This window comes from Heterodontus francisci, chromosome 26 (assembly GCF_036365525.1).
Source record: "Heterodontus francisci isolate sHetFra1 chromosome 26, sHetFra1.hap1, whole genome shotgun sequence".
NCBI classification, from domain to species: Eukaryota; Metazoa; Chordata; class Chondrichthyes; order Heterodontiformes; family Heterodontidae; genus Heterodontus; species Heterodontus francisci.
The window spans coordinates 36004408-36028798 of NC_090396.1; the positions used below are offsets into that span (position 1 = coordinate 36004408).

Below are 24391 nucleotides of genomic sequence, written 5' to 3' on the forward strand. Positions count from 1 at the left end.
TTCAGTTTCTCAATGTAAGCAGATGGTTATTGCACTCCTTTGTGAGTGCTTACTGCATACTTATCAAAGAATAATCAGCTGTAGACTGAGGAAGTTCCATACACAGTATATATTATAGCTAGTGTAATGATCGGTTAGGGGTTAATTAGAGATGAATATATGTGGAGCCACAACACATGCTTGTAATTCATCCCCAACCATCCACTGTTCTGTAAAATATTTACCAGCTACTTACTTCTTTCTATTCATGAAGGAAGGCAAGTGGGTCAGGGTAAGGTGACTGCATAGGTTGGGAGCTATTGGTAAAGAGGAACAGTGGGTGTGATTCAGGGGATAAAGTACTTATGGAATACACTGGCACCAAGCACACTGTAAAGCACTGAATGAACTGAAGCATTGAAAAAAAGACAGGTACCTGATTCAGTATGGAATGGGCTTGGTGCCAAGGAGGTGGAAATAGGTTGAACAGGCCCTGAACATGGAACTAAACAATGGGTAAGCTAACTGAGCTGAAAGGCGTTTTCTTGTTCTAACATTCCTGTGTGCTCTTGTGTACCTTATTTATATTATCTGAAGAATGCAAAGTACTTTCTATAACACAATCAGGTGGTTTTGATAACCATCATTAACTGCAAGTGAAAAGTTAGAGCAAATTATACGCCAAAGAGAACTTTAGCATTATGTAAAGCATGAACATGCATTTATATACCACCTTTTATGACTTCTGGAGATTCCAAAACACTTTACAGCCAATGAAATACTTTTTGAAGTGCATTTACTGTTTTAATGGTAGGAATGCAACAGCTAATTTGCATACAGCAATGTCCTACAAACAGCAGTGAAATAAGTGACATGGCCATCTGTTTTTAGGTGTTAGCTAAGGGATAAATATTGACCACGGCACCAAGAAAACTCCCTGCTCTTCTTTGAATAGTGCAGTGGGATCTTTTACATCCAGTTGAGAGGGCAGGCAGGACCTTGGTTTAAGTTCTCCTCTGAAAGCCAGCACCTCCAACAGTGCAGTAATCCCTCAATATTGCACTGAAACACCACCTTAAATTTTGTGCTCAAGTCTCTGGAGTGGGCATTGAACCCACAATCTTCTGGCTTAGAGGCAAAAGTGCTATCACAGAACCACAGCTGACACTCACAAAATAGCCTATGCACCCAGCTAGGTACCATTTTTTTTGTACTTGTACCTTTTTATTTTTAGTGTCATACCTAGAGCGTGGCTGCCTAACCTGAACCCGCCGGGACCCGACGACATGTGTCGGGTTTGGGTCGGTTCGGGTCGCCCTTCCGGTTCTGGCATCCGGGCTCGGGTCGGGTCGGACACACTCAATCACCACCTCCGGTACGTGGCTCCAATGTTAATGTACTTTTTGGACTTGAAAGATTGTTTAGTTGCAGTTTTTTTAAGCTTGTGCTGATAAGCAACAAAGTGAAAAATGGAAGCTAGGTTAACTGATGGTCGGGTCGGGCACGGGAAAAAATGAAAGGACTTGGGCTGGTTGGGCTTGTGTCGGATGTAGTTCTGTTGGGCTCGGGTCAGGTTTCATTCGCAAACCCAAGCCGGCCTTTAGTCATACTTCCCTGCCTATGCCTCTTACAACTCTGTGCTCAAATTCCTTCAATTTGGTTTCCATTTTGCTCACATCACCAAGACTGTCTTGGTCAAAGTCACCAACAACATCCTCTGGAAATGAGGACGTGAGACCTTTCTATTCATTATGTTCGACCGCGTCATTCTTCTGCATCACCTTTCCTCTGTGGTCTAATTCTGTGGCTCTTCCCTCACATAGATCCACCGCTGCTTGTCCCAAGGCAGCCAGTTCATTTTCGGCAATGGCTTTTCTTTCTATACCACGTAGCCACATAGCCCCCAAGAATCTATTTTTGGCCCCTCTATTTTCATTTAAGTACTTCTGATTTGATTTTTTTTCAGAGATACAGCACCGAAACAGGCCCTTCGGCCCACTGAGTCTGTGCCGACCATTAACCACCCATTTATACTAATCCTACACTGATCCCATATTCTTACCACATCCTCACCTGTCCCTATATTCCCCTACCACCTACCTATATTAGGGGCAATTTATCATGGCTAATTTACCTATCAACCTGCAAGTCTTTTGGCTGTGGGAGGAAACTGGAGCACCCGAAGGAAACCCACGCAGACACAGGGAGAACTTGCAAACTCCACACAGGCAGTACCCAGAATTGAACCCGGGTCGCTGGAGCTGTGAGGCTGTGGTGCTAACCACTGCGCCACTGTGCCGCCCACTTCTCTCTGGTAACTTCATCCATAGACATAAAACTTGCTTCCATATGTATGCTACTGACACTCAGCTCTACCTCTGCGCTGGTTCCATCATCCCTACGACCAACCCTTTGCAGTCAGGTTGCTTGTGCAAGTTATCTGACATTAAATTGTGAATGAGACAGAATTTCCTCTAATTGAATATCAGCAAGGTTAAATCCATTGGGCTAAATTTTAATTCTAGGTTCGAGACACCAGTATCAGGACCATTTTTGGATCCTGACCCCACATCGTGTCAGTGCTTGAGGTCCGACATGATTTTTGAACAGCTGGACAATTAGTGGCCAGTATGCGTGTTCTCCATCCAACTAAGGATGGCGGGTGGGCTTCTAAGGCTGGAGGACCAATAGGATGCCTTCCAGCCCTGAGAGATTGGCAGACCTGCCATCAGAGATGCACACTGTAGGGGAGAGACAAAGGGTGCCTTAAGATGGTTCAAATAAAGGTTCAAATATAGGTTCAAACAAAACTGACCTGGGACTCCCTCCACAGGGCAACCTTTGGCTGCTGCTGTGACCATCTTAGAATGTTGGCTGTGGGGGTGGTGGTGGGGGTTTAAAATGCTGCTGGAGCACTGCCCCGCCCGCCCCACCCCCCCTAGTCGGCCTCAGAATATTGGCCTTAATTGGCCATTTAATTGTCTTAATATGCTACGTGCCGCTTGTGAGTGGATGGCTGTCATCCCGCCCTGAACCAGCATGTTCCAAAATTGCCGGGAGATGGGAACATGCTGGCTAACCGGCATGCCAGCTGATGATAGGAAATTGCAGCCTTGCCTGCCTCCAGTCCCACCTCCTCTGGAGATCGAAAATTCTGCCCATTATTTTTGGCCTCACTAAAAGCATCACTCCCCTGCCATTGAATCCATCTCTATCTCTGCCTCACTTAGGCTGAAGCAGACTTGCACAATTCCAATATCCTGTTCGACCCAGAGCTGAGATTCTCTATTCTCATAGTCTAACTATCCTCAAGACTGTTATTTTCTTCTGTTTTCAACAGTATCTATGCCTCTACCTTACCACAATCTTTACTGTAACCTTAATACATATTTGTCACAAGGGCTTCACATTTTTGCAGTAAAGTTGTTCATCATCTCATCACTTTCACTTCTTTTTGAGGTTTCAGTTTGTACCTTCAGTTTCCACCAGTTTTATTGCTTAAGATTTGTATCTTTTGTTTCTCCTGTCCAATCAGGCTGTAGAAATGTCCCTCTTGGGTTTGATTAGCTTGTTGTGATGTATACGTGCGTAATATTTAAACCAAGAGGTAATGGCGAGACTGTATAAAACCTTAATAAGTCATCAATGCGAATACTTTGTGCAATAATGATAGGGATATTGAGGCTTTAGAGAAGGTACAATGCAGATCTACAAGAATGCTGCATGGTATAAGGAAATACAAGTACAAAAGAAAGCATTGAAAAGTTGGGGTTTCTTCATTAGAACAACATAAATTACCAGGCAATAAAGTCGAAGCTTTTAAAATTATGAAAGGATGGAACACGGCAGACAGAAGCAGACTTTTTGTAATAGTTGGGAGTCTAGCATTAGGGACTAGATGAAAGACTAAATGTAAGAGATTTAGAACAGAGCAAGAGAAACCTCTTTACACATAGAGCTGTTAGGCAGTGGAATTCACTTCCAGGATTAACAGTTGAAGCAGGAACTATAATCTGGATTTCAGTTTGAAGGTGCTCCATGCTGGGGGATGTTTTGAGCCTGGAAGAACAGGTTTCCCGAAGTCCAGCAGTTTTTAACTGCAGAGTTCCTGTAAATTTTATTGTCGGTTTTTCACCAACGGGCAACCTGACTGACAGGCTGGAGGCCTGGCGGTCTGTTGGGGAAGCCTACAGTACAAAGCTGCAGCTGAGGTGAGCCGGCAGGTTCAGTTGCGGGATGTCACAGATCTTTGGGGGTCCCAATCACGGGGAGGAGGGAGTCCCGATCCTGTTGGGGTGGGGGGGGGGCGTCCTCCTATCATATGTGGGTGGGTGTGGTGCGGGGTGATGGTTGAGGATACAGATAGTAGTTGGGGGGGGTGGGGCGGCAGGGGGTATGGTCTAATGGTGGTTGGCAGGAATAGAAGATGATGGGGGTGGATGTGGTGGAGCATACATAAATTGGGATGATGGGTACAGTTTACACTCCTGCTCCTCCTGGCTCACAAGCACTGCTGCAAAGGCACGTACCTCATGAATTCAGCCCTTCTCGCCTTCTTTTACCTATCGGGTTTCCCAAAGCCTAGGAAACCTGACCGACATGAATTCAAAATAGAATGACTGTTGAAATGAAGGCATGCAACCTCATGATAATACTTAAATGATCAACCTGCCTCCCACAAGCAGATTGATTCCAGCACCCGCTCCCCACCACTGCACCCCCCCCCCACCCCACACACCCCACCTCGGTCCCACCTCTGTTAAAACTGGAAGTGGGTGGGGTTTTGAGGTGGATTGGGTTCCTGTTTCAGACTTTTTGAATTTTTACTTCTGACATGACCCCATCCCACACGTTTTTTGTTAAGATTCAGTCCGATGTCAGCATTCAATTTAAACTGCAGAGGTGGATGGAGGAAAAGCACATAGTGGGATGTGGGGACAGGGAAGGTACATTAGGACTATTTTCTTATTTGGAAGGCGAATGCTGAAACAGATTGGTTGGGCCTGATGACCTGTTTCCTTGTTGCAACTATGTAAATGACCAACAAAATTTTCTTCATATGAAGTAGGAGGCATTTAAAAGAAAAATAAATATTTTGACACTCTGCCACATATTTTTTGTTCTGTCAGTTCTCTGACAGGTATAGCCATATATCATCATGTTTACAAGTCTCCAAGCCAAGCTACTTGGAAATCCACAGAGCTTCATTTTTGCTTGATTTGGACTGCATATCCTCTGTAGGGACCTGTCGCACCTGCCTAAGTACAATGAGTTTAGCTGTGTTGTGTTTGATTGCTCAGTGATTGATTGCCCTGTGCGGTGTTTGTAAGACTACTCACTATGCTGTCAGTCAACCCTGAGGGGGCATGGTTCCAAAAGTGAAACTAAGACAGATCTGGGCAGCCATCTGAATAGAGCCTACATACACAGAAATCATGAGTCTAGTTTCTTCATGCTTGAGGTATGAAACATAACATGGTGCAGGTAAACAGTGTAGAGATTTAGGGATTCCAAGTGTGTAGGATTACAGCTGGAGCTTAACCAGCTAAAAGTGCACCGTATATAACATACAGCACCAGCATAGAGTAGGTGTTCTGCTTGACCAGCCAGGGCCCACCCTATCTGTTAGGGCAGTGGCTTGCATGGTTATGTGAAGCTGAATGGGAAGTACCTCAGGCCCCCAGCAACAGGTCTCCCCCTCCTGGTACTATTAGCGAGCTAACCTGACTGGTCAGTTATTGTCAGTGCTCTGGAGTACTGTAGCCCTGCCTTGCTCAGGCTTTGGATTACCAAGTCTACTGTAGATGGCTCCAAATTCCCATGGCCAGGCATGTTGCCTTGGATTCACCCCAACCCCAGAAAAACAGCCATTTATCTGATCCTTCTGGAGGATAGCCATGAGAGATAATTAGGCAACTTACAGGAGTGGGCTTGAGCCCTCATTCAGTGAACAGCAGATAGGGTGGTCCTGGCTGTTCAAGCATTGGCAATATAGTGAGCAATGAAACTGACTATAAAATGGCTGAGTTTATTGCCAGTGTCCTCCTAAGCACAGTATGGACACACTCCATACCCTGGCAAATGGTTGTTCGATCAATTGCAGGTGCTGAGCATTAGTATCAACTGCAATCTAGCTGCAACCTAGTGATAGTAGGCACTGAGCCTTGGATAGATCAGTGCATGTTCTCATTCCCTGCCCGTAGGTGATGCCTTTCAGCAGGTGTTCCAAACTTCATCTGCTATTTATAGACACCAGCCTTTAGCATGGTGGAAGAACCTACACAGAGCAGCTTGTGAACTAGTTACAGATGCTAAAGTCTAATGCTGTGTATCATGCTTATTCATCACAAGCTACTTCTTCCAGAGCCTCCTATAATGGGCTTTAGCAAAAAAGAAAATCACCCTGAAATGACTTCCCCTCCAGGGTACTCGGTGGCAGTAAATGTGAACCGGAGCCTTCTCTATCTGCAACTGCTTCCTCTTGCCCCAAAAATCCACTGAACAATTTCGTCCTGGATCTTAAACGTGGACTCGAGAAAATCTTTCTGTTCCATGCCTCAGGGTTCTGAAGCATGTTTCAACACCAGATATGCAGCCTGTACTGAGATCTTTCTTTCCTACTTTGTTGTGTAGTCCTAAAAGGCTGTGTCCAGGCTGAAGCTGGCATCCCCAGAAGCCCCAGAGAATAATGTGGATCAATAACTGGGAAAAACACCCCTTGTATCTTCCAATCAATGCTTTGAGATTGCCTCAAAGCTATAATACCACATTAGTGGATACCTACCACCATATCTGACTGATTAATCCATTGTTCAAGATGTTGAGTAGAATGCATTAGATTGTCAGGTAAGACCACCAGCAAAATAATGTATTCTGAGAAAAGAGTATCATTATACCTTTAGGAATGCTTGGAAAGGACACTCTCAGGCGATCACTTGTTTTGCCAACCAACAGCATGAAACATTGAATAGGATGGGAGGCTGTGGACAGTCTTGCCTCACTGCTCTTTCAAGAGAGATATGTGCAATGAGTCACTCAAGCAGTGTCACATGGATCTTGGGGCTGAGGTTCAGATAAAATCCCAGATTTGCTTAAATGCTCCTATGCTTTTTTATCAGGGCTGCACAAGGCATTAGGTTGAAAGTTTGTGAAAATAATGAAAACAATGTAAATGAATTTCCCTTAGACTCACGCTGGTCTGTGATCTTGTACAAAACCACAAATTGCTCACAAGAGCAAATTCCAGATTGTTGGTTTCTAATTACTCTGCATTACAGAAAACTTATCCCATCCCAGAAGGAGAGAGCTTTATGAAAGATGATTTGAGCTGGTTAGAAAGGATATGATTTGTATTTTTAGGTCATAAATCAAAATACACATCTCATATTAATGAGTAAAGTGAAAGGGCAGTGATTACCCATGGAAAAATAATTATTTACCAGCGGAGCAGCAATTCTCTTACAATTGGAGAATTTAACTAAGTGGAATATACTGCAACTGTTCTCTCATTTCTGCAGCTCTGTTGTGTCCTTTTTTCACATCTACACTGATTGTGAGTAGTTGCAGCCTCTGTTGAAGGAGTTTCTCCTCAATTCCTGATCTTTGGCCAACCGTCGCGGGGTGGGGGGGTGGGAGGGGTTGGTGGGGAGGTGCGCTGGGTGGACAAGTTGGAGACTTCTTCATGGTCCTGTTCCTGGGCCTGGCCATGTAGGCCATCTGCAAGTCCAGGTTGGGTGCAACCCACAGGGATGGTCACTTTGACTGCCTGTCTTTCTCTGCAGCTTTATTGCTATTTAATTGTATAAGTTTCCTTTTTTATGATTAAGTTTTCTATTAGCTGTGCCCCATTACAAGAGGCCACTTTTATTATTTTTATGTGATGACACCGGGGCAACCCAGTGTCGCCTTATTGTTTTAAGAAAAGACAACTGTGCTTTCCTGCTCACCTGTGACCTGATCCCTGTTATCAAGGCAATGCAATATATAGTTTGGCACTGCAGTTGATCTGCAAGGGAGTGTGACCATGTGGATCAGAGGTGTGCTAAGCTAAACTGAAGCGTAAATAATGAAATCATTAAAAAGAGATATTAAAGTGTATTTTACTCAAATTTAATAAAAGGTATAGTTCTTCTTTAAGAAAATATGTGAAATATAGGTGCTTTTTTTGTAGAATTTGCCAGAAAGTTGCTTCGAACGTATGATGGTCGACTCAACAACAATTCACACTTATATAGAGATTTTAACCAAGAGAAATGATAACTTGTGCTTTTATGGAATTTATAATGTAGAAAACTTTCTAAGATATATCACAGAGGGATGGATCAGACTATAAGTAGGATTAGCAAGATACTTGAGGGGAAGGTCATTGAAGGTATGATCACCAGGTAGTTTATGAGGAAACTTTTGGTGGGGAGAGATACAGCAAGATGTAGGGGGTTTAGGGATAGATTTCAAACTCCTTCCGAATTGAGAGAATAAAAATTCATCCAAGACTGATTTGACCATGGAACCATACTAATTGTTTCTATGACTGAATTATAACATGATGAAAGCAGTGCATCTGGGTTGGGGGAGGATAGGTTAGACAATAATAGGCTGAAAAAAAAACCAAAGATGTGATTTAAAAAGAACTCTGGCAACATCAGTAGCTAGTTTCATACAACTGTCTTTATATAGTTTTATCTAATATATCTGAAAATAAAAACATGTTAAATGGCCTAAATAGCATTTGGCACAGCCTATTTTACTTAAAACTGTTCTGGAAAGTTCAAAGGAAACATGCCTTGTCATTTCCTGTCTACGTATCTCTTTCATGTATTCTTTGCCTGCATCAATAAATCATATTAAATACCAATTATACTGCAAGTTATCCAATGACAATCAGGTGAACTCCCTGTCCTATGGTGGAATGCAAACATTACTTGACACAGGAACCTACCAAGGTCCTGGAAATTCCCTAATAAGCCATCAGTCTCAAAAGCAGGTGTTTTCAATTTCAAATGGGAGTAGGAAGATCTGTGTTAACCACAGATATACCAAAAAGCAGAAACTACACTCCAAAAAAGTCTGGAATTTTGTTCATCATACTTTTATCCCTGATTTATTTATGGAATGCAGCCACTGTGTATCCTGTTATAGTCACTGCCTCCTTAATTGATCTGCATTATTTACAGCATTTTAAAATCTTTTTTAGAAAGCAACTTCTTCTTTGAATCTATAAATGACTAATGTACCAAAGAATATTATTACATGATAAAATGTTTCTTTAAGCTCGGGGGGACATCAAGTTGCAGAACTTTCCCTATGCTTAGTTCATTATTTATAATTTTATAATCAGTAAATTTATGATGTTTGGTGATTGTGCTATTTTTCATCAATATTGCCTAAGAATTCATGGAAGTGGAGGGGAAACAAGCTCATAACTGAATGAAATGGTAGTTAATGGCACTTTACAAAACATCAGAGGATAATATTGGCTGTCTTAAATCATATATTACAAATTACTGACACAGTCTTGTGTATGAGCTTTATATGGTTTATCACATATTGTTTTCTCACAAATCGCTCAGAAAGTTCTATCAAAAACAAACAAAATGGAAGTTGCAACCCAGCAACACAGGGCTGGGGTGCAATATATAAATACCAATTTGCCAGCTGTTAGGACAGTGTGCAGAACTTTTTATCCCACGTTTGCCTTTTGTTAACTTTTTTCCCATATAAGAAAGTAATTTTTGAAAACGACTCTGGAAGCTCTCTTGTGATTTGCGCACTGAGAGAATAAACTGTTTGCTATGAAAGATTATTCTGGCCACCGTGGTAGCATAGCAGAATGCTTCGCAATGCACCATGCCTCAGTGTAGTAGGTGTGGGATCAGGCTTTGAATCTGCACTAGCCAAGTTCCCAATCTCAGCTGAACCGTTAGACAGATGTCAACACTTCTTCCATGGAGAGCAAAGGAACAACAAAATCTTAGAGGACAAGTGACCACATTTGCTATTATATGACAAATAATGCCTAGTGAGGTTTGTGCTACCTCACTAGCTAAAACTATCGACAATAACTGTTAGGGATTTACAGTAGCCATTGGATATTTATAATGGGGAATATAGAATACCACACACACCTATCTACAATTCTAGGCATTAGTAGGTTCTTTTGTATCAATATATAAAAGTCAGTGAGGTACCATTAATAATGTTATAATACAGGATTTGTTTCCAGTTTAAAGCACTGCTTAATTTGCATCTGTCAGATCATACTGTTAGGTGTTCATTTATAACAATGAACTAGTATATACATTATCATTACAATGAATTGTCACTCGCTGGGGAAATTACATAACTTTATATATATGTTTAACTTTCCTGGGGCTCACTTACCTGCTCTGTGGATATTAAAATTACTAAATATCCTCTGGTGAAGGACCATATGGGAATATTCAAGACAAATTTTATTCAGTCTGGGTTACTTTACCTCATATTATAGTAATAGTTGAGCTTGCAGCATACAACAATATAAGCTATTTTACAGATTATCATGTGTCCCTACAAGTTACACATAGTTCAGTACCCTCCAGTATCCTTATTCCAGACATGCACTAAGCCCCATCTGGTTTGAAAGTTTCAAGTAATCAATTCCCCACTGCCTGATGAAGTGGTGATTGGATCGGGTTGTGGAAGTACTTTTCAACCATAGACTTACAACTCTGTCCTTGTATGTAACCTTGAATTCCTTTGTTCCAACATTAGTGACTGCACCTTCAGCTGTCTGGGCCCTAAGCTCTGAAGTTCCCTCCCTAAACCTCTCTACCTCTCTCTTTCCTTTTAAATTGCTCCTTAAAATCAACCTCCCTCACCTAGCTTTTGATCACTTGTTCTAGTATCTCCTTATGTGACTCAATGTTAAACATTGTCTGGTAACATGCCTGTGAGGCACCTTGGGACATTTCACTACATTAAAGGTGCTATAGAAATGCAAGTTGTTGTTGTAAAAAAGATTTGGTAGGCTCTTCTGGATGGCTTTCTGGGTTTCTTCACTTCCTTCTGAACTTGCTTGCTTACTTCCTTTAATGTAGTTATTTGGTAACTACTGCAGCATTTGTTCCCTTTTCTCATGAATTTTCTTTTCCCTTTGTTCCATTTGCTGTTGTCATTTTCCCTACATTTGAGCCTCAACATTAACCCTATCACAACGAAGGAAAGGAGAAACGGAGAGTGGTAGTGGGCAGGTTAAATGCTTATAAATGCAAAACCTGATCCAATGCGAACATGCCTGGGAAGGCATTATGGAAGATGGGCACTGGCACGTCATCGAGTGGACAAGGACAAACTACCTTCCGATGTCCGAGAAGCAATGCCAGAGACTCCTAAGGATGTCACGTGAGATGGTCATTGAGACTTGTGGGATCATTCAGCATGACCTGCAACCACGTGGTTTTGGTGGGAATCCCATGCCAGTTGCCCTCAAGGTGACCGCTGCACTCAATTTATTTGCTAGTGGTGCTTTCCAGGGCTCAACGGGTGACATCATAGATGGCATCTCACAGGCTGCAACTCATAGGTGCATCAAAGAGGTGACCAATGCCCTATTCTGTCGTGACAATGATTTCATCTGTTTTCCAGTGGATGAGGACAGCCAGGCAGCAAGGTCAGTGGCCTTTGCTGCTATTGCTTGTTTCCCTAGAGTGCAAGGGACTGCACTCATGGGACCATTAGAGCTCCCTGGGACCAGGCTGCTGCATTTTTTAATTGCAAAGGTTTTCACTCAATTAATGTTCAACAGGCGGAAAATCATACAGGTCGGTGCTCGCTTCCCAGGGAGCTGTCACAATTCATACATTTTGCGAAACTCACAACTGCCAGGAGTTTATGAAGCACTAGCCCAAGTTGACGGTTGGATCCTAGGTGATAAGGGTTACCCCCTTTGGATATGGTTAATGACATCAGCGCGGCATCCCCAAAGTACAGCTGAAGAGCGATATAATGCTGCTCACGCATTCACCAGAGCCATCATCGAACACATGATTGGCTTGCTGAAAATGTGCTTTTTCTGCCATGACCAGTCCAGAGGGGCTCTTCAGTACTCACCACAGAGGGTCTCACGAATAATTATAGTCTGCTGTGCACTGCACAAACTGACAATGCAACGCGGACATAGTTTGCATGAGGAGGAACAGGAGGAACACCACTCCTCCTCAGATAAGGATGAATCGGAACAGCCTGAGGAGGAGGCCAATAATGTGCATGTGTGAAGACTGAAGACTCAAACGTCAATGTGGACGACACAATGCCCATGTCCAAAAATCCTTTGTAAGCATCAAAGCGTGCCAGTCATAAGGGATCCATAATCATTATCCTTTTAACCTCAGCAACTTTAAATGAGATATGAGAATGTATCAAACAATAAATTAAATAAATGTTTTGACAAATATTAATATTAGCAGAGAAACTATTTTAAACACTTGTGCCACCTTTGTGTTCATAATTCCTTCAATTTGCATTTCCTACCACTACGTCTTGGTGGTACCCCGACATTAGTGGCTGAGGCGGTGGCAGTCTGCTCATTCCAGTGCCCTGTTGCCCTGGATGATCAAGGCAGGCATCCTCTGGAGGTATGGGCCCTTGATGGATCCATCCTATTGGGGGGCTCAAGCGCTGATGCTGGCACATGCTCCCTCATTTATTAGGACCTGTCTGTGTCATGCCTTCCAGGTTGTGATCCTGATTCTAATCGCAATCCCCCCGTGGACTGTGTGGATGTATCTGTGCTGGTGGAGGTGGAAGAAGAGGAAGGTGATGGTGCACCCTCTGGGCATTGGTGTCATCTTCCTCAGTGATGATGTCATCGGCTTCATGGCATCCCATCATTCGAGTGTGGACACCTGTAGTGGATAACAACAGAAGCACATTAAGCACCATCACAATATGGGCTCGTCACATTTTCACCCAATCCTCCTGTGTGCACATATGGCTGCAACATTAACATTGATGCTTCATCCTTACGCCTTGCTGATCCTGCCTCACTGTCTGCTATTGATCTTCCTCCCTCCTCTCCAGCTATCTGTGCAGCCTCCTCCTCTGCTGGGGTCAGGAGATGGAGATCGGGTACACCATCCTCTATCTTGGTCTGCTGCCTTTGATTGTGGTTCTGCTTGACCTGCAGGAGAATGTTATGATCTAATGACAAGTCAAATAATGCTGAAAACCCATTGTCTACATGCATCAACATTCTGACCTGTCAGTTACAGGCTGCATCCAAGTGCATTCTCAGAATCAATTGTTATATGGCATCAAGGGTGCAAATGCATTTGAACTCAAGGCATGGCTGCCCACTGCCAGAGATAAAGCTTCATGGAGCCCATGAGATAAACATTTGTACAGCTTCGGCCACATCACTTACCCGTGCTGATCTGAGCAAGTCATTTGCCCGCTTCCGACACTGAACCCAGGATCTATGAGTGACCCAATGGTTCGACACCTCCTCTGCAACCTCCATCCAGGTCAGCTTGGTCAGGCAGGAGTGTCTTCTGAGTCCATCTGCAGGGCGGAGGACCGCCAGCCTTTCCTCGAAGGCCTGGAGGAGCACATGCAGGAAGGCATCACTGAACTGTGGGGCAGGATGCTGCCTACTGGCTGACATAATGGGGTTGTTGAGGGTGGTGATGGAGAGATGAGTTGATGATAAATGGGAGTCGGTGCTGGGGTGGGAGAGAATGAGTAAAGGATGAGGGAGGGTAATGAATTAAGCCAAATTTCAAGTAAATATCTGCAAACAAATAAATAAAATGCAGGCTGGTGATCCTCCATGCTTGCAATGCAGAATGATTTATAGACGTGCCGTTAATGATGCTTTGCTGAGGGACGCCAGGATCCACTAATGGAAAGCCGTCCCCACTGCGTGATCGCACGTGTCTCCCGTGCATGCTGCCGAAACTTAAATTTTAATCTGTAATTGCGTGGGAACCGCCAAAAAGTGTGGAGGTGGAAGTGTCACCAACTTCTGGTTCTGCCGTCGGAAATGCCATGATATGTTTAAAAATACTGCCCCAAATATCTCTTTCTGTTTCTCTCTCTCCCTCTCTTCTCGCTCTCGAGTCTTTTTCAAAATATTCTCCTTATGCTCCAAAGACTTGGCTCTCCCCCTTCACTCAGCTGATTGCCACAACTACCCAAATGATGTACATTTGCCCATTGGCTATTCAGGTTTGTTACGTATGGAATAGATAGAAATTAGACACATAACTTATGTCCTCACATATATGAGAAAAATACTCAGTGAGTCTTTGCACAATTTGACTGGCATAGGCATGAACAAGTTATAAGTCGCAATTGAGAAGTTTGCTGGTGGGAACTGACATATGTTGGTGGTTCTGGTTACTTGTGTGCCACTGGTCTGGTTTTCCTTCTCTCTCTCTCTCCTTGCCGTGGATCAACATTTCCTTTTAATAGCTTAGCCAATATTGAGAAGCTACCTTTTGGAGAACCTTGACATGATGGCTGAAATTTTACCCCACTTGGGAGAGGGCTGGAGGAGAGTGTGGGGGAGGGCGGGGGGGTGCATAAAATCGCGTGGGAGGCGGGTGTGCCATTCCTGTTGCTTGCCCATCCCCACTGCCATTTTACCAGCAGCGGGGCCAACTGAGGCCCTTAAGTGGCTAATTCATTGTCACTTAAGGGCCTCCTCCCACTGCTGCTGGTATATTACTAGCAGTGGATGGGCACTGCCAGCTGAGGAGGCCACCAGGTAATACCTAGAGTCCTCCTTGCGGACTGGGGGTCCCTCCTGATCAGGCACACTGTGCCCCATGCAGGGCTCCCCCAGCAGCACAAGCCGCCCCCGCTGGAGTATCTTTCCTCATCCTCTTGATGGATCCCCAACCCCTTCACCGGGGCCCAGCCAATTGTCACCAGCGAGGCCCAAAAGCCCACTCACCTTTTTTTGGTGCCGGTGTCCGTCTTGCTCTTCTGGCTGGGTGCAGTCCTAGCAGTAGCCACCGCTCCCGGTGGTGCTGCTGAGACTGAGGAGCTGACGGTCCTCTGATTGGCCGGCAGATCTTGGAGGTGGGTCTTCCCGCCTCAGAGGGGCAGAAGTCCTGACCAAGTTAGTTAAGGACCTGGGCCATGCAAAATCACTGCATGGTTTCCAGAACTGGCAGAGGCGAGCTTGCCCCTGATTTTTAAACCAGTGGGCGGGGCCTCTGCCACAATGTACAATTCTGGCTGATGAGTCACAGTTTGGAACATCATTGAATCAACACACTGTCATTTAGATTAAGATTTTTTTCTGACCAGCAGGTATAATAGTTATTAGTTATTCAGTGCACAAAGTTACAATTCATAAGATTTCTAAGCAGTTGTCTTCTTCCAAAGGTGACTTTCAAGTTGGTATAAGGCAAATACATTGTTTAAAAAATATCCAGCCACACCCTCTTATCAAACAGCTTCTGTAAATCCCTTTCATATGAACTGGGGCACACGTTTTCCTGTATTTAGATTGCTTAAGCCTTAGTTAAACAATAAGTTTTTACTGTACCATATTTTTGTTCTGAAGAACGAATAAGAAACTGGACTTCAATTCTCAATTTATCCAGAGTTGGTTCATCATAACCAAACTTAATTAATGAAAATTAGGCTTTGTTAGTATGAGGCTTGCATTTGTCGGCAAAATGAAAACATGGAGCTGACATTTTATTTTGCTTTAACCTTTGAAATCCTACTCGTCATGGGTTAGCTCTGATTCCGTTTGCATTTGGTCTTTTACTTCTCCAGGCCTGATCATTTTGTGAGCTATCCTGAATACTTGCCACTCTTTCCTACTCAGAATCTCCTTGAATTTGAAAGCGTTCTTGCTGAAACAATTGAGGACAACCAGGGTATCAGCTATTCAACTTCACCTCACACAAAAATAATGGGCTGGATTTTTCCAAGCCCATGATGTCGGGCTCCATGGCGGGGGTGGGCGTGGGGAGAGGCAGTGAAAGATTGTTCTGGCAGAGGCTGATGCCGGGAGGGTCTGGCCCGATCCTCCTGGCAGCGGCAAGGCTCCGTGGCGGCCCCCTTTCTCCCTGCTGGGCAGTGGAACCTCAATTTCCATATTTAAATCATTGAAATTAATTCATTTAAATATACTTACCAGCAATCTACCGGTCCTGCTGTGATCTTCAGAGTGGCAGCCGGCACTCCTGCTCCTTCAATTCCCTGTCTGGGGAAAGCAGGGGTGACACAGGTGGGGAGGGGTGTTGGAATTAAGATTTTCAGTGCTGGGGGCGGGTGGGGAGTTGGTGGGAGGATGGGGGGTCAAATAATCATCAACAGTGTCGGGGATGGTGGGAAAGGCTGAACTTTAAATTTTGTGCAGTCTGGGGTGGGGGAAGGTCAGAATTCAAAGGGAAGTGTTTTTTTGAGGGGAGGGAAAATACTTGATGTCATTTTTACTGGGGGGTTAGAAAGGGGTATTACAATTTTATTGTGTAAATTTTTGGGGGGCTTCACTTTAAAAATTCAAATTTGCCAGCAGGGCTGGCTGCCCTTTAAAAACAGCACCAGCGCCTGCGCACAGGCAGTTGACACCATTGCTAGGGATGGACAGCCCACCCCCTCCATGCGACTGTGGGGGTGGGGGGGGGTGGTCCGCCCCAGCTATTTAAATGAGTCGCAGTGCGGGTGATCGCAGCGGCTCTTTGGCGTGCGGCCCGCATATGCGGAACACCATGTTATGAGCTCACAGCTGGGAGTGACAGCAGGCTTTTAAAATCCAGCCCGATTACTGGCATGATATCGTGTTCATGCACTCTTTATTCACCGGGAATTTGGCACCTTTAAAATGCACAGATGTAGACTTAAACACACAGTACACGTAACAAGGTCTTCTCAGAAATCATGTCTGGGAAAACAAATAAGGCAAGAATTTTTTTGGAAGCACAAGTTGCTGGCTTTACAAAGTGCAATCATTTTTCACACAGACTTTGAAACCTGAAACTGCTTTACAGACCTGATATTGGGCATGTGCACATTGCATGATTCTGTTAACAATAACAGCTTATTATCGTTAAAATACTGGGGACCAAGTGTTCATCACAGCTTTTTTTTTATCAAACAAATGCATCTACGCTATAGCTGAAAATGCAATAAATCTACAATAATTGACAACTAGTCCTGAGTTGCAAGGCTTTAATTCAGGTTGTGGGAATCTGTGTAATAAATACTCACAAAATATGTTCATTTATCTGGCGCCAAATTTTAATAATAATAACTTTGCATGTCACCTGCAGTTGTGTCCTTCAGGCTGAATTGAAAGTGCACAGCAAATCAATGAGCATTTGTAAAGCAAAGATAGAACAATTTTTTGGTTGAATCCTGCATCAGCATTTTATCTTTCTCCTTTTCTGGCTCAGTGGTACGACTCTCATCTCAGAGTCAAAAAAGTTTTGAGTTTAAGTCCCTGGAGAGCCCATAATTGAGGCTGATGCTTCAGTACAGTACTGAGGGAGTGCTGCATGGTTGGAGGTGCCATCTTTTGGATGTGACATAAAATGGTCCCATGGTCCTATTTCGAAGAGGAGAATGGGAAGTTCTCTACGGTGTCCTGGACAAAATTTATCCCTCAGCTAACATACTGAAATGGGTTATCTGATGCCTTATCTTGTTGCTTTTTATGGGACTACACTGTGTGCAAATTAGCTGCTGTGTTTCCTACATTATAACAGTGATTGCACTTCAAAAGTACTTCATTGGCTGTAAAGTGCATTGGCATGTTGTGAGGCCATGAAGGACACTATATAAATTCAAGCTTCTTCCTCCCCTCCTTCCAGCTGTTTTGCATTTCTGCCATTTTCTAGTTTTATTTCAGATCTCTACCAGGTTTCTTTCTTTTTTGTCTTTTATAATCAGCCCTCTTATCCTGAGTTATTTATGAAGGGCAGATGGAGCAGGAGATTAATTTTACCTCAAAACTCACTGATAGCTGTTTGTTATTGCATTCATTTTTAATTTGAGATTAAAGGTCAAAGCCCATAGTGTAAAACACCAACAAGGCTGAAAAGAGGAAGGAAGGTAAAGTAAATTAATAAGTAATGATAAGATGATGCCAGGCTTGGTGTTTAAAAACTCGTAGACTACACGGGGGATGGGAAGACTTGAGATAGGTAAGAAAATTCTAGGAATGTATTAGAAAGGAAACTGTGCAAAGAGTGTTGATTCCAACATGGTACAGGCAAAATGCAAAGGCAATTAATTTACAGCTTAAGAGGAACAATAGAAGACAGTTCAGAGCATTTTCCAGTATAGGCATATAAAGAATACTGGTAGTGACTGCTGGTAAATATAATCACATGTTATTAATCCTTAGCATTGATTCTCTGTGAACTGTATTAGTATTCTGTGCAGTAATTAAAAAAAATATTCGAAAATAATTGTATTTTTTTGACTTACAGGTTCCTGTCCCATTCCAGGACTTGAATACTAAATCTACACTTCAGTATAGTACTGAAGAAGTGCTGCATTGTCAGAGGTCCCATTTTTCAAATGTAAGGTTAAACGCGGTCCTATCTGTTGTTGGGTGGATATAAACGATCCCATGACACTATTTGAAGAGGATTGAGAAGCTCTTTTGGTCAAAATTCGCCCCTCAATCAATACCAAAAATACGGATTAACTGGCTACTTAATCTCCTTTGCTACTTATGGGACCTTCATGTGTGCAAATTGGCTTCTACATTTGCTTGCAAAGCAACAACCACTTCAGGATATCCCAAGAATGTGAATGGTACTAATGGAAGTTCTTGATTTTTCACTTATTGATCATTCAGGAGAATTTGTAATGGGGAATAGAGAAATGTCAGAGAAGCTAAATGATTACTCTGTGTCTGTCTTCACTGAGGAAGATACAAGAAATCTCTCAGAAAAACAGATCCAAGGGACAAGGGAGAATGAGGAACTGAAGGAAATTAGTATTAGTAAGAAGGTTGTATTGGGGAAATTAATGGGGCTGAATGTTGATAGGTCCCCATGACCTGATATTCTACATCCCAGAGTGTTGAAAGAAGTAGCTATGGAGATAATGGATGCATTGGTGATCATCTTCCAAAATTCTATAGATTCTGGACTGGTTCCTGCAGATTGGAAGGTAGAATTTGCCAGGTGACAAGGCAGCTGAGAGGTTAAGGCGATGGACTGCTAATCCATTGTGCTTTGCATGCGTGGATTCGAATCCCATCCTTGTCGTTAGTTTGTCAACTGCCTATCACTTTCTTGGGCGGCACTGTGGTGCAGTGCTTAGCACCGCAGCCTCACAGCTCCAGGGACCTGCGTTCAATTCTGGGTACTGCCTGTGCGGAGTTTGCAAGTTCTCCCTGTGACCACGTGGGTTTTCACTGGGTGCTCTGGTTTCCTCCCACCGCCAAAGATTTGCAGGTGATAGGTAAATTGGCCATTGTAAATTGCCCCTAGTGTAGGTAGGTGGTAGGGGAATATGGGATTACTGCAGGGTTAGTATAAATGGGTGGTTCTTGGTCGGCACAGACTCGGTGGGCCGAAGGGCCTGTTTCAGTGCTGTATCTCTAAATAAATAAATAAAATGTCACCCTGCTGTTTAAGAAGGGAGAGAGAAAACAGGGAACTATAGACCTGTTCGTCTTACATCAGTAGTCGGGAAAATGTTAGAATCTATTCTAAAGGATGTAATAAATGGATACTTGGATAATAATGATCTGATTGGGCATAGTCAACATGGATTTATGAATGGGAAATCATGTTTGACAAACCTGTTGGACCTTTTCGAGAATGTTACTAACAGTGGATGTAGTATACTTGGATTTTCAGAAGGCTTTTGATAAAGTCCCCCACAGGAGATTGGTTAGCAAAATTAAATCACATGGGATAGGAGGTAATAAAAACAGTGAGTAGGAATAAACAGATCATTCTCGCATTGGCAGGCTGTGTCTAGTGGGATACTGCAAGGATCAGTACTTGGGCCCCAGCTGTTCATAATATATATATCAATGATTTGGAGGTGGGGACCAATTGATATATTTCCAAGTTCGCGGACTTGGAAATATTAAACTACACAAAACTAGGTGGGAATGTGTGTTGTGAGGAAGATGCAAAGCGGCTTCAAGGGGATTTGGACAGACTTAGTGAGTGAGCAAGAACATGGCAGATGGAATATAATTTATTTATTCAGAGATACAGCACTGAAACCAGCCCTTCGGCCCACCGAGTCTGTGCCGACCATCAACCACCCATTTATACTAATCCTACACTAATCCCATATTCCTACCACATCCCCACCTTCCCTATATTCCCCTACCACCTACCTATACTAGGGGCAATTTATAATGGCCAATTTACCTATCAACCTGCAAGTCTTTGGCTGTGGGAGGAAACCGGAGCACCCGGCGAAAACCCACGCAGTCACAGGGAGAACTTGCAAACTCCGCACAGGCAGTACCCAGAATCGAACCCAGGTCGCTGGAGTTGTGAGGCTGCAGTGCTAACCACTGCTCCACTGTGCCGCCCATAATGTGGAAAAATGTGAGATTATCCATTTTGGTAGGAGGAGCAGATGTGCAGCATATTTCTTAAATGGTAAGAGATTAGAAAGTGTAGATGTACAAAGGGACCTGGGTGTCCTTGTCAATTAGTCACTGAAAGCTAAATGCAGGTGCAGCAAGGAATTAAGAAGGCTAATGGTATGTTAACCTTTATCGCAAGAAGATTTGTGTACAGGAGTAGTCAAGTCTTGCTTCAATTGTATAGAACCTTAGTTCAACCACACCTGGAGTACTGTGTGCAGTTTTGGTCCCCTTACCTTTGGAAGATTTTATTGCCATACAGCGAGTGCAACGAAGGTTCACCAGACTTGTTCCCAGGGTGGCAGGACTGATCTATGAAGAGAGATTGGGGAAACTGGGCCTGCATTCTGAAGGGGGAGGGTGAACAGCCAGAGGTTGTGGTACACATCGGTACCAACGACATAGGCAGGAAGAGTGATGAGGTCCTGCAGGGGGAGTTTAGGGAGTTAGGTAGTAAGTTAAAAAACAGGACCTCTCGGGTTGTAATCTCTGGATTACTCCCTGGGCCACGTGCCAGTGACACTAGAAATAGAAAGATAGTGCAGCTAAACACATGGCTGAGCAGCTGGTGTAGAAGGGAGGGTTTCAGATATCTGGACCATTGGGCTCTCTTCAGGGACAAATGGGACCTGTACAAGAAGGACAGGTTGCATCTAAACTGGAAGGGCACTAATATCCTGGCTGCAAGGTTTGCTAGGGTCACTCGGGAGGGTTTAAACTAGTGTGGCAGGGGGGTGGGAACCAGAGCAGTAGGACAGCTAATGAAGTAAATGAGGAGGACATAGTAAATAAGGCCAGTAGGACTAAGAGGAAGAGCAGGCAGGGAGATGTTGCTGAGCACAGCGGGACTGGTGGTCTGAAATGCATTTGTTTCAATGCGAGAAGTATAACAGGTAAGGCAGATGAACTTAGAGCTTGGATTAGTACTTGGAAATATGATGTTGTTGCTATTACAGAGACTTGGTTGAGGGAAGGGCAGGATTGGCAGCTAAATGTTCCAGGCTTTAGAAGCTTCAGGCGGGATAGAGGGGGATGTAAAAGGGGTGGGGGAGTTGCATTACTGGTTAAGGAGAATATCACAGCTGTACTGCGGGAGGACACCTCAGAGAGGTCATGCAGCGAGGCAATATGGGTGGAGCTCAGGAATAGGAAGGGTGCAGTCACGATGTTGGGGGTTTACTACAGGCCTCCCAACAGCCAGCGGGAGGTAGAGGAGCAGATATGTAGACAGATTTTGGAAAGATGTAAAGGTAACAGGGTTGTAGTGGTGGGTGATTTTGACTTCCCCTATATTGACTGGGACTCACTTAGTGCTAGTGGCTTGGATGGGGCAGAAATTGTGAGGAGCATCCAGGAGGGCTTCTTGAAACAGTATGTAGATAGTCCAACTAGGGATGGGGCCATTCTGGACCTGGTATTGGGGAATGAGCCCGGCCAGGTGGTCGAAGTTTCAGTGGGGGAGTATTTCGGAAGCAGTGACCATAATTCCATAAGTTTTAAGGTACTTGTGGATAAGGATAAGAGTAGTCCTCGGGTGAAGGTGCTAAATTTGGGGAAGGCTAATTATAACAATATTAGGCAGGAACTGAAGAATTTTAGATTGGGGACGGCTGTTTGAGGGTAAATCAACATCTGACATGTGGGAGTCTTTCAAACGTCAGCTGATTAGAATCCAGGACCAGCATGTTCCTGTGAGGAAGAAAGACAAGTTTGGCAAGTTTCGGGAAGCTTGGATAACACGGGATATTGTGAGCCTAGTCAAAAAGAAAAAGGAAGCATTTGTAAGGGCTGGAAGGCTGGGAACAGATGAAGCACTTGAGGAATATAAAGACAGTAGGAAGGAACTTAAGCAAGGAGTTAGGAGGGCTAAAAGGGGTCATGAAAAGTCATTGGCAAACAGGATTAAGGAAAATCCCAAGGCTTTTTATACGTATATAAAGAGCAAGAGGGTAACTAGGGAAAGGGTTGGCCCGCTAAAGGACAGAGATGGGAATCTATGGTTGGAGCCAGAGAAAATGGGTCAGGTGCTAAATGAGTACTTTGCATCAGTATTCACCAAGGAGAAGGACTTGGTGGATGATGAGCCGAGGGAAGGGAGTGCAGATAGTCTCAGTCATCTCATTATCAAAAAGGAGGAGGTGTTGGGTGTCTTGCAAAGCATTAAGATAGATAAGACCCCAGGGCCTGATGGGATCTACCCTAGAATACTGAGGGAGGCAAGGGAAGAAATTGCTGGGGCCTTGACAGAAATCTTTGCATCCTCATTGGCTACAGGTGAGGTCCCAGAGGACTGGAGAATAGCCAATGTTGTTCCTTTGTTTAAGAAGGGTGGTAAGGATAATCCAGGAAATTATAGGCCGGTGAGCCTTACGTCAGTGGTAGGGAAACTATTAGAGAGGATTCTTCGGGACAGGATTTACTCCCATTTGGAAACAAACGAACTTATTTGCGAGAGACAGCATGGTTTTGTGAAGGGGAGGCCGTGTCTTACTAACTTGATTGAGTTTTTTGAGGAAGTGATGAAGATGATTGATGAGGGAAGGGCGGTGGATGTTGTCTATATGGACTTTAGTAAAGCCTTTGACAAGGTCCCGCATGGCAGACTGGTGCAAAAGATGAAGTCACACGGGATCAGAGGTGAGCTGGCAAGATGAATACAGAACTGGCTCAGTCACAGAAGACAGAGGGTAACAGTGGATGGGTGTTTTTCTGAATGGAGGGATGTGACTAGTGGTGTTCCGCAGGGATCAGTGCTGGGACCTTTGCTGTTTGTAGTATATATAAATGATTTGGAGGAAAATGTAGCTGGTCTGATTAGTAAGTTTGCGGATGACACAAAGGTTGGTGGAGTTGCGGACAATGATGAGGATTGTCAGAGGATACAGCAGGATATAGATCGGTTGGAGACTTGGGCGGAGAAATGGCAGATGGAGTTTAATCCGGACAAATGTGAGGTAATGCATTTTGGAAGGTCTAATGCAGGTGGGAGATATACAGTAAATGGCAGAACACTTAGGAGTATTGACAGGCAGAGAGATCTGGGCGTACAGGTCCACAGGTCACTGAAAGTGGCAACGCAGGTGGCATACGGCATGCTTGCCTTCATCGGTCGGGGCATAGAGTATAAAAATTGGCAAGTCATGTTGCAGCTGTACAGAACCTTAATTAGGCCACACTTAGAATATTGCATGCAATTCTGGTCGCCACACTACCAGAAGGACGTGGAGGCTTTGGAGAGGGTACAGAGGAGGTTTACCAGGATGTTGTCTGGTCTGGAGGGTATTAGCTATGAGGAGAGGTTGGAAAAACTTGGATTGTTTTCACTGGAACGACGGAGATGGAGGGGCGACATGATAGAGGTTTACAAAGTTATGAGCGGCATGGACAGAGTGGATAGTCAGAAACTTTTTCCCAGGGTGGAAGAGTCAGTTACTAGGGAACATAGGTTTAAGGTGTGAGGGGCAAAGTTTAGAGGGGATGTGCGAGGCAAGTTTTTTACACAGAGGGTGGTGAGTGCCTGGAACTTGCTGCCAGGGGAGGTGATGGAAGCAGATACGATAGCGACGTTTAAGAGATATCTTGACAAATATATGAATAGGAAGGGAATAGAGGGATTTGGGCCCTGGAAGTGCAGAAGGTGTTAGTTTAGGCAGGCATCAAGATCGGCGTAGGCTTGGAGGATCGAATGGCCTGTTCCTGTGCTGTACTGTTCTTTGTTCTTTGTTTGTTTGTATTCACTACAGTTTCGAAGAATGAGAGGTGATCTCATTGAAACCTACAAAATACTTAAAGGGATAAACAGGGTAGCTGCAGGTAAGATGTTTCCCCTGGTTTGGGAGTCTA

The 24391-nt window shown here is 44.0% G+C and overlaps 1 long non-coding RNA gene and 1 other non-coding gene across 2 annotated transcripts in view; both read left to right on the plus strand.

The window, feature by feature from the left end:
* The first annotated feature begins 378 nt into the window (after positions 1-378).
* Positions 379-24391, plus strand: part of LOC137384548 (uncharacterized) — a 52793-nt gene continuing 28780 nt past the window's right edge. Inside the window, exons 1-2 of the long non-coding RNA XR_010977600.1 lie at positions 379-495; positions 18411-18503. This is a non-coding gene — a long non-coding RNA (uncharacterized lncRNA). The remainder of the gene's footprint in view (positions 496-18410; positions 18504-24391) is intronic.
* On the plus strand, positions 19118-19199 carry trnas-gcu (transfer RNA serine (anticodon GCU)). Its single transcript has one exon. It is a non-coding gene; the product is annotated as a tRNA-Ser (tRNA).